This window comes from Pistacia vera, unplaced genomic scaffold, assembly GCF_008641045.1.
Source record: "Pistacia vera cultivar Batoury unplaced genomic scaffold, PisVer_v2 Contig915, whole genome shotgun sequence".
Lineage (NCBI taxonomy): Eukaryota > Viridiplantae > Streptophyta > Magnoliopsida > Sapindales > Anacardiaceae > Pistacia > Pistacia vera.
In genome coordinates this window covers 139,660-150,608 of record NW_022196796.1, presented here as the reverse complement: position 1 = coordinate 150,608, position 10,949 = coordinate 139,660, and the positions used below count along the sequence as shown (strand labels likewise).

The following is a 10,949-nucleotide window of genomic DNA, read 5'->3' as shown; positions in this document are numbered from 1 at the left end:
TCAAATTTTAAAAACTTTCATTAATTAATTTTGTCCTTATACGTTTTAATCTTTTCATTTTAACTCATTTTACATGTTTAATGGATCTTAACTGTGCCACGTCAGCTTCTCTAAATTAAAAAAAAAAATGAAAAACAGTTTCAAGGCCATTTTCTTAAATCGAAACTTGGGATGGCCGGTCAGCTAAATTTTCTCTTACACTTTGCCCCAAACATCCTATTATTTCTCTTCCTCCTCACCCAATACACTGTAGCTCCCAAACAAAGCTTAGCAATAGCATATTTGAGCTTTTTTCCTTTCCATCTTCTAGCAAAATTTAATGTATAATAGGCCAAGGTCTTACTAAATACCCCAAATGAGCTAACTCAAGAATACTACACCATATGGAATTAGTGAATGGACAAGCAAAGAAAAGATGATCTAAAGAATCTTGTCCCATGTTGCAACAATAACAATTAGCATTAGAAGTAACACCATCCTCATAAGCTTATCCTTATTGGGGAGTCTTCCTTTTATATAGTCATCAAAACAATCATAGCATGCGAGTAGAATTATGGCACCAAACCAGGTCACACCAATCCACTCTCGGTTTCCTCCCTCTAGTAACTTCCCAAGTTGATTTAATAGAAAAACACCCCGAAGAAGATGGAGTCCAAGTGACTTTATCTTCACAAAAGAAGGTCTAAAGTTTACGGAATTAATCATGTCCATAAGAGCCCACAAATTTGCCATTGGTCATCAATCACAGCACTAACTCTAGCAATTTTATCAATAATCGAGTCATAAATAATTTGATCACCATACTTACATAACAAGAGTCATTAGGGTGCCAATTATCAAACGAAAGAGAAGTGAGATTTCCATTCTCAATAATATTTTTTATAAATCCACTAATCAGCACCTTTTAGACTAACAAACTGGAATTGTTTTAGGAAACCCAATGGAAGAAGAATTTTTTTTTTTTTTTATTATTATGAGATTTGAAATTGTAATGTTCTAGGTTTTTCGTTTTTTGCTATGAGCAAAAAATAAGAAATATAAAAAGTTATATTTTAATGAAATCTCAACCTGGGCGTGACACAAGCTACGATATGGCAATAGCGGTATTTTGGATTCCTTGACCTACATAGGGTAAAATAGTACGTTTATAGCCCATGTCAATAGGAAAAATATAATTTGCTAGAAATTTGAAGATCTTAGTTTTTTTATTAAACCAAAATATCCAATTAGGTAAACCCCTTAAAGAATTATTTGAGTGTAATAAGAGCCTTCGAATACTGAAATACCTCCAAATGGGCTCAGTTAATTCTTCAACTGAGCCCATTTGGGCCTTATTGGGCTTCCTTGAACAATCCTGAAGCTTTTAAACTGGAGCTTGGCCTTAATAAACATTAATTATTATTGGGCAATGGAAAGTGAATGGATAAGATTGAGTAGAAGTGATGGAAGCATTAAATGAGTTTTTCTTAAAAAAAAAATTGAGGATAAGGTAGAGTGTAAAGGTTTAATTGTAATTGAATAAAAGGTGGCCAATTGAGGGAAAATGAAATCCAAATCCCAAAAATGGAGTAAATGAATTCCCAGTAAGAGGGACAGTGTAAGTGGTCACTTGCATATTTAGAAACTATAAAATGCAAAACGACGAGGGAAACACCGTCCCCACTCACTCTGCCATCCCAATGCTTAGATTGGAATTGGATTAACTTTTCTTTTCTTTTAGTTTATTATTATACTTTCACCTCTCTTTCTTATTCCATTATTGACTTTCAGTTCCTCTCCAAGACCCGTCTCTTCCTGGTAAAACTTCTTTTATTCCATTCCATTTCAATCTTTTCTTCTTTCTCTGTTGGCTTGTTTTTCTTTTGTTTCTGATTCTGATTGTCTCTTTTGATTCAAGCTTCGTGTTGCTTTAGTTACTGCTTAACTTGATATGGATTTTGGATTGATTTTCTTTGCATCATCGATCCAATCTGCTTCAATCGGTCTGACTTCTTTTTTCTTGGGAATTCCCTTTCTTATCTTCCCTGAAATTTATTGGCATGTCAACTTGTTATATGGTAAGATCTGACCTCCAGTTGCTGTGTTTGAATTTAAGTATTGGATCTCTTTTTTTCATTCATCTGCTTTACTTTATATATATATATATATATTTTTTTTTTTTTCGCGGGAATCAATATATTCGCAGTGAGAAATTTTGTTTGAAATGAAAATTATTTTGTTGTTTCATAGCTTGAGTTCAGCTTCTGCTTGTGATGTTTCATGAGGTTGCCTGGATCTATGTTGTTTCGTATACTATCTTTGTTTGGCCTCTATTAGTTTCTGGGAAAAATAATTCTCTTTGAATTTTGATGGAGTATATATCTTTTTATTGAAGAAAAGTTATGATTTTGTCTGGAGATTATATTCCAATATATCTTACTTTAATCAACGCTGTTTCGAGGATCATTAATGAATTATTGGTGCTTGTTCTTTATTTTTTCTTATTCTTTTTGCTGTAAATGCTAGATTAATTTAATTTATGTTTTTAACTTTGACTGTGATGTCAACAGTTTTTATGAGCCTACGAGTAAAGAATCTTTTCATTCTTAGTAATTTTTTGATGTTTTTATGTAATGATGTAACCAGGTCAGAAGGCAGTGAAAATTGCAAATCGAGTTTTCAGTTTGTGCTTATCGGAAGGAAAGGTGGAAGTTAGCTTGAGAGCTTTAAGTTTGTGGTTGAGTCCTACACAAGGCTCTTGCAATTTTAAGTTTCTTGGGGTAACTTTCGGAAATGATGTTAATGTTTGATGAGATGGGTCTTTGTGGAGATATGAGTTTCTTCTCCGCTCCTATGGGGGAGTCAGATATGTGCCCACCCAAACTGAACCAGAGGCAACTGTGGAGGATGATTATTCTGATGAAGAATTGATGTTGATGAGCTTGAAAGGAGAATGTGGAAGGACAAAATGCGTCTCAAAAGGCTTAAAGAACAACTAAGGGTAAGGAGGGAATTGAATAGCTAAGCGCGTCAGTCCCAAGAGCAAGCGAGGAGGAAGAAGATGTCCAGGGCTCAAGATGGGATCTTGAAATACATGTTGAAGATGTGGAGTTTGTAAAGCTCAAGGTTTTGTTTATGGGATTATTCCTGAGAGGAAAGCCTGTGACTGGGGCATCTGACAATCTTCGAGAATGGTGGAAGGATAAGGTCAGGTTTGATCGCAATGGTCCACCGCTATAGCCAAGTATCAAGCCGATAATTCAATCCCTGGCAAGAATGAGGGCTGTAATTCAATTGGTCCAACTCCTCACACCTTGCAAGAGCTTCAAGACACCACCCTTGGTTCACTGTTGTCAGCACTCATGCAGCATTGTGATCCTCCTCAGGGGCGATTTCATGGAGAAAGGTGTTTCCCCACCATGGTGGCCCACTGGAAATAGGAATGGTGGCCTCATTGGGTTTGCCAAAGGATCAAGGCGCTCCACCTTACAAAAGCCTCATGACCTGAAGAAGGCATGGAAGTGGGTGTTCTACAGCTGTGATTAAGCATATGTCCCCAGATATTGCCAAGATCGCAAGCTTGTGAGGCAATCTAAGTGCTTGCAGGACAAGATGACAGCCAAGGAGAGTGCCACATGGCTGCCATCATCAACCAGGAGGAGGCCTTGGCTCGAGAGCTTTATCCTGAAACCTCCCCCCTTTGTTTCTGCTGGGGGAAGCGGGTCTTTGGTGATCAATGACTGCAATGAGTATGATGTTTGGGGGCTGAAGATGACCCAACTTTGATGTCCAAGAGCGTAAACCAGAGAATCTCATTTCTTCCAATTTGGGGATGGAAAGATTGAGGGACAGGCTTCCAGTTCGGCAACCATCTTTTCCAATTAAGGGAAAGTGTTTACAAACTTTGATTTGTTCGGAAAAGGAAGCCATCCACTGAAATTAGCATGGCGATGGAACACAAGATCTATACATGTGAGTACCTTCAGTGTCCTTACAGTGAACCCCGCTTGGGCTATCATGACAGGACTTCCAGGGACAATCACCAATTGACTTGCCCTACAGAAACAATTCTCAGAATTTGGAGGGTCCAATTTTCATGTTAATGAAGTAAAACCAGTTATCTTCCCTCAAACATTTGCACAGTCCAAGTCCTGGTCATCATATAATTCAGTGCAACCTTTCGACATATCAGGACTTGGAGTTCCAGAAGATGGACGGAAATGATAAGTGAGCTCATGTCAAACTACGATAACAATATCCAAGGCAACAGGAGTTACTCCCAGTAACACTGCAGCAGTGACAGAAAGTCAAAATCCTCTTCAGCAAAAAGTTCAGCATCAACAGAACGTTTTTCCATGGACAAGGAGTGGGGATGGATGGGACTTGTTTGAAGGATCCAACATGACTGATAATCATCAATGTTTCCCCGAGAGGAAGGTCAATTCGACAGGTTTAAGATAATGAACTCTCCATTTGAGGCCACCCACAACACAATATTTCCATTAATGTTTGTTCGCCATTTGATTTAGGATCATTTGATTAAAAAGAGGATCTACAGCAGTAGGAATTGATAGTCTGCCAAAGCAGGTTCCTCAATCTGGTTCTAGTTACATTGCAAACTTGTCATCAACATGGTTTGAGCTCTCTCTCTCTCTCTCTCTCTTGGTTGGGGGGATGGAGAAGACATTGTTGATTAGTTAGTTTTGGTGTTTTGATTATGATGTGGTGAAGTTGTTGGTGTTGTATTATTTTGTTTGTAGAATAGAAATTAGGGAGTAAGCAGGGTTGATGGGGAATAAAAGGATAGAGGGTCCCATTCCATCCCATCAAAGGCCCCTGCTTAATTACTGTATGAAATGTCAAATAAATAATGAGGTTTATCTCCATTTCTGATTATTTAATAAGGAATTATGTTGAATTGTTATAAACATTTGTGAGTTGTTGAATGAAACTGTTGCCACAACACAACCACAAATAGAATAAGTTAAAATAAAAGATGCCAAGCATCTTTATCATGGTAGGTCAGTTTTAGCTGTCACATTCTTTGTTCAAAGTTTGGAACTTCTCATTTCCACACTTTTATTTAATTAATTGACCATACCTACTACATATCATATCACCATCTTCATCTTCCACTACAAATACTTCACTCACGTGTGCACTGTTCAGTAGCCTACCTTTGCTGACTTACCCTCCTCCAAGTTAAATTTCCACATTGATATCATTATCAAGACATGAAAGCATATATGTATGACATTCAAATATTTATCATGCATATAAAATATATCAACTTATTAATAAAAGAAAATAACATGTCAATTGAGATATTATCTTATCATTTTCTATGTAAATAAGTGACACTTTTCTTAGCATGTGCTAACTTGCATAGAATCTTCCCTTTGAACCTTCCTATCTCTCATATATTACATTCCACTCTATTTTACACCACAGGAGAGCTCTATAACTCGATATTTTGTCGTATGTAATTCTATACGACTTTCCTTATAAGTATGCCTTGTCGTCACAAATAAGTTACATATCTTACCTAGAAGCTTGATGAATATTTCAAGTCTACAATTTACAACACTCAATCAAGATGATGAATATTCTTATCTCCCATAGGCAAAGCTAGGTGCACATCATTTTCGATTCGTTAATCTTAAAGAAACAATCAAAGTGAATAATCAAGCTTCTACGTAAGATAAGTCAAAGGCTTCATAGTTTCTCTCCCCCACCTTTAGATGAAAGCTCAAAGACTCAATAAATCACTATAGAAAACTCTACTATTTGTGAGAATTTGAAGGAATTATTGATTGTCAAAGAGACTCTTCCTCCCTCGGGCTTAATATAAATGAATCTAACTTTAGATCTAAGACTACAAGACAGTTGTTGAATATGTAAGTAATTAATCTACCACACGCAGACAAAACAAATTTAATTGGTAAATCATTTACTTTTTGCCAAGATCCGAGTATAAATTATACCGTTTACATGTTTATAACAAAATATGTATAAATAAACCCATTCAAGGATTAGAATACTTACGTATGTTTGGAGGATCCTTCGAATATCTCTGTTCGAACACAAACATTGTTCACCGTCTACTTTTCACGTGATTCTTCGCTAATCGATCCAATGTAGGATCGCATTCACAGAAGTCCACACGAAGATAATCCGAAGAACCGACAATTTTTTGATAAACAATTGCCGGCATCAAGAACATCAAAATTGAAAAATTTTCTTCTCACTTGAAGAAGAAAACGTGAGAGAGAGAGAGAGAACCTTTTGGGTGGCTAGAGTTTTAATTGAATGAATAATTATCTTTGTTTTAATTAAGTTGCACTTATATTAAACCCTATTCCATTTAGGAATAGCCATGAGCTCTAACCCTAGTTTACCCTTGCAACCAAACCCACCATTTATGGTATTTTAATTAATTAATTATTGTTATATTAAAATCAATTATAATAATTAATATTTAACATTTAATTAATAATAATAATTCATTTAATATATCAGAGATATATTTTAAAATATAATCTCACTAATTTAATTTTAATATTAAAATTAAATACAGGCAACAACCTCAGCAAATTTAATTGTACTGTGAGATTACCAAAATACCATTTCATCCTAAAAGACGAAAAATGTCCTTCTCACAAATTGATTCTTAAATTATCTTCTAAGTGTGTGACCCGTAGGTTCCTCATCATATCGGCAGTGTATAGTATCGCGATTAACACTAATTAATCGTCTCACTATATACAGACCAAGATTGGCCCGTAGCAAGACATCATGGCCACCCGATAGATTCGGATGCAACAAAATCGCAGCCTATCAACGGTATGGTTACCGTTCAATCAAATCTTTTCATCATCTGTTATCTCACCGAGACTAAGGTACATAAATAGTGTCAACCACATATATCCTCGACATATTTGTATTTAGTTAATGGACCAATGACCGGAACAATAAATTGGATTGAGCATCAACTCAATCCCACTGTGACCACAGATTTAGTGTCATTGCCATTTATTGAATTACCCAGTGTACCCAAGAGTGATGAATCCTTTGTAACTTCTCCCGTACCCAAGAGTGATGAGTCATTTGTCGATCCACCATAGTCTCGACACACTTCTCAATGTAGCCAATCACTACCGTATTGATAGCTCTGAATAGAAATAAGTTGGGCTAGTGTCAAACTACACCAATTGGTGCACAAGGCGCTTCGGTGATCTCAAGTCTAAGAATCACATGCACCACTATCCATTAAAGGATTTATTCCATAGACACTAGGGTTACCATCCATATGAAATCCTCTTGTGGGTCTGTCCAGTGAACTTGCCTCTAGCAAGCACTCATGCGTTGCACCAGGTTGTCGGCAAACAACCTTGACAAGTGAGACCAGTCACTACCTTTCGACAGGGTCGTTCAACACTATGATAGCCTTACCGTATTATCTGTGTCTTTGATCAGAATAATACTGGGGCTACGGACGTTTCTAGAATGGCCACCATATGTGATCATAGGGTTCTCACTATCAAGATTTGAAACACTTGATACCCTCGTCACAGTTCTACCATCCTAAGGACTTATATCATTACATACATGATATAGAAGAATATGCCTTTTATTGATAAATAAACATTTATTACAAAGTCAATTTTACAATAATTGATTGGCTATAGGGCAACTACTCTGACAATCTCCCACTTGCACTATAGCCAATCATGCATGTATTTAATACCGAATGACCTTAAGTGTTTTTCATGCTTTTGCTGCGATAGAGGCTTCGTTAGTGGATTGGCGAGATTGTCATCAGTATGCACTTTACTGATCTATACATCTTTCCTCGCAACCATTTCTCTGATGAGATGAAAATGTCTGAGTATGTGTCTAGACTTTTGGTGAGACTGTGGTTCCTTTGCTTGAGCAATTGCTCCATTGTTGTCACAATAGACATCTATCGGATCAACAATCATGGAAACCACACCAAGTTCGGTGACGAACTTCTTAATCCAAACTGCCTCCTTGGTTGCATCGGATAATGCAATATACTCAGCCTCCATTTTAGAGTCCACTACAATGCTTTGCTTGGAGCTCTTCCAGCTCACTACACCCCAATTAAGACAAAATACAAACCTTCATTGCGATCGATAATCATCTTTATCCGTTTGGAAACTAACATCACTATATCCTTTTACAGTGAGCTCATTTTCCCCTCGATAAACCAAGAACATGTCCTTAGTCCTCTTCAGGTACTTAAGGATGTTCTTGACAACTATCCAGTGACACTCACCTGAATCCGATTGATACCTATTACAAGTGCTTAACGCACATGAGACATCAATCCGAGTACATAACACGACATACATGATGGATCAAATTGCTGACGTATATGGGATCCTCTTCATTCTATCTCTCTCATCGTGTGTTTTAGGACACATATCCTTGGAGAGATAGACACCATGTGACATTGAAAGAAATCTCTTCTTGGATTCTTCCATACTGAATCTCTTCAGTACCTTGTCAATGTATGTACTTTGACTTAGGCCAAGCAACCTACGTGATCTATCTTGGTAGATATTTATTCTGAGGATATAGGCTGCTTCTCCTAAGTCTTTCATGGAGAAGCACTTGGATAACCAAGTGTTTACCGACTGTAAGTTCGGTATATCATTCCTGATTAGAGGTATGTTGTCGACATACAACACTAGGAATGTCACTGCGCTCCCACTCACTTTCTTGTATCTTCATTCTTGATAAAACTGAATTCTTTTACGGTTTCATCAAAACGAATGTTCCAGCTCCTTGAAGCTTGCTTAAGTCCATAAATGGATCTTTGCAACTTGCATACCTTCTCAGTTTGCCCATCAAGAACGAAACCATCGGGTTGTGTCATATACACATCCTCTTCAAGGTTTCCATTCAGGAAAGATGTTCTGACATCCATTTGCCAAATCTCATAATCATAAAATGCTGCAGTCACAAGCATAATCCGGATGGATTTAATCATGGCAACCGGCAAAAAAGTTTCTTCATAGTCAATACCATGAATTTGTTTAAAACCTTCGGCAACCAGTCGTGCCTAATAAGTGTGCACCTTGCCATCCATGTCAGTCTTCTTCTTGAAGACCCATTAGCACCTTATGGGTTTTTGGTGTACTGTCGTCGGCACCTAGAATTAAAACCCTAAAAATACATGTAGTAGTGTGAGTAGGGATCGTTCCCACGGAGAGTGTCTAGCCGAGTTTTATGTTACGTGAACCAGTATGGGGGGATTTGAGTAAAAACAGAAACAATTTCAGGAAAAGAAATTCAACCTAAATTATCGAAATCAATCAAAATAATGAAACTTGGTCTAAGTCAACATCCACCATCGGAATCTTACAATTGATCATTGATGCAAAAATAAATCAATTCTTACTTTGAGTATTCACCGTTGGAAATATTTTCCTATCTCTCCTTAGTTGTAATTAATTAGGAAACAAGCGATCTAATTAATCTTACTACTAAACAACCCTAGACAATCGCTAAAGATTTAATCTAGTGGCAGCCTTAAGACCTAGAGAGATCGATGAAGCTGAGCAACACAAACACAAGCGATTGTATTTAATTCAGTCAAATGTTCTTCTTAAGACTTAATAATTCCTGACGCAGCAAACTCTTAAACCTTAATTACTTTACAAGTTAAAGGGATCAAACAATTACGAATTTGATATCTAACTTAGCAGTAGATTGCAACAAATAATAAACTAGTAGGCCTCCTAGTAATTAAACGCAACAATCAAGACAATATGCATAGAAAAACATCCAATACTCAAAACATAAATTGAACACTAAAAAATTAGATTAGATCTCATAGTTTTATTGATTCCGAGGCCTTCGTTTCCTTCGACCAAGTTCTAAAAGTTTAGCCTTTCATGGCGATAATCAAAACTCAAAAGAGAAAATTCCAGAAAAGAGAAAAGAGAGGCGTGTGTGATATATCTTAATCTGATCTCTCTCTCCTTTTAAACATATTTCATTCAAGTATTTGAATTCTACTAAATCTCTTAAAAATATTCTAATATCCTAAAATAACCTTTATCCTAATCTGATTTTGATTAATTGAAAATAAAATAAAGTCCTAAATTAAAATAGGAAAGTGGTGTGTCCAGCTGTAACTTGCGTGCAACAGGTCTTCAAATCTTCCAATAATAAACTGCTTCTTTAACTTGCATGGCAAGGCGGAATGTTCCAGAACGTTGGCAGTGCAGATGTGTCAACTTCAAGCCCAATTATAACCTTGATGCAGCAAGTATCTCTCAAACTCAAAACATAAAAGTTGTAGATCTCTTTCTTAAGGTTCCACATCATTTTGAATAATCTAAATCGGAGCTCGGATGAGAGAGTTATGCCTAGATTACAAAGCGATGTCAAAATTGTCTAAATTCACCTAATTAGTTTCGTTTTGCATTTAACGCCTCCATTTGCATCCTAAATCAAAATAGAATAATAATGAGTAAATTTAGGAAACCAATAAGTATAAAAGACTAGAAATTAAGGGGGGGTAAATATGACATTTTGCATCCTCATTAGTTTTGCCCCTTCAGGTGGTTCCACTAAAGACCATACTTGGTTCTGGTACATGGAGTCCATCTCAGATTTCATGGCTTCAAGCCATTTAACGAAATCTGGGTCCGATATAGCGTCTTTGTAGGTTCTGGGTTCATCGTCTTGGTAAACTAGTATGTCACCATGTTGAGTCACGAGATAACCGTATCTCTCTAGCTCATGGCGTACTCTCCCAGACCTACATAGCTCTTGTGCTACTTGAGGTGGTTTACTTTGATCCACGGATTGTGGAGTGACCTCCTCACGATGTTTAACCACTTCCTGTGGCACATCTTTCCGTCCTACGTCTAATGTACCTTGTGGTTCTAGAACTTCATTGAGTTCTACTTTTCTCCCACTAGTACTTTTTAAGA

At 36.8% G+C, this 10,949-nt stretch overlaps 1 pseudogene; it reads left to right on the top strand.

Moving 5' to 3' along the window:
- Positions 1-2,772: 2,772 nt before the first annotated feature.
- LOC116120003 lies at positions 2,773-4,691 on the top strand (annotated as a pseudogene).
- Positions 4,692-10,949: the final 6,258 nt, after the last annotated feature.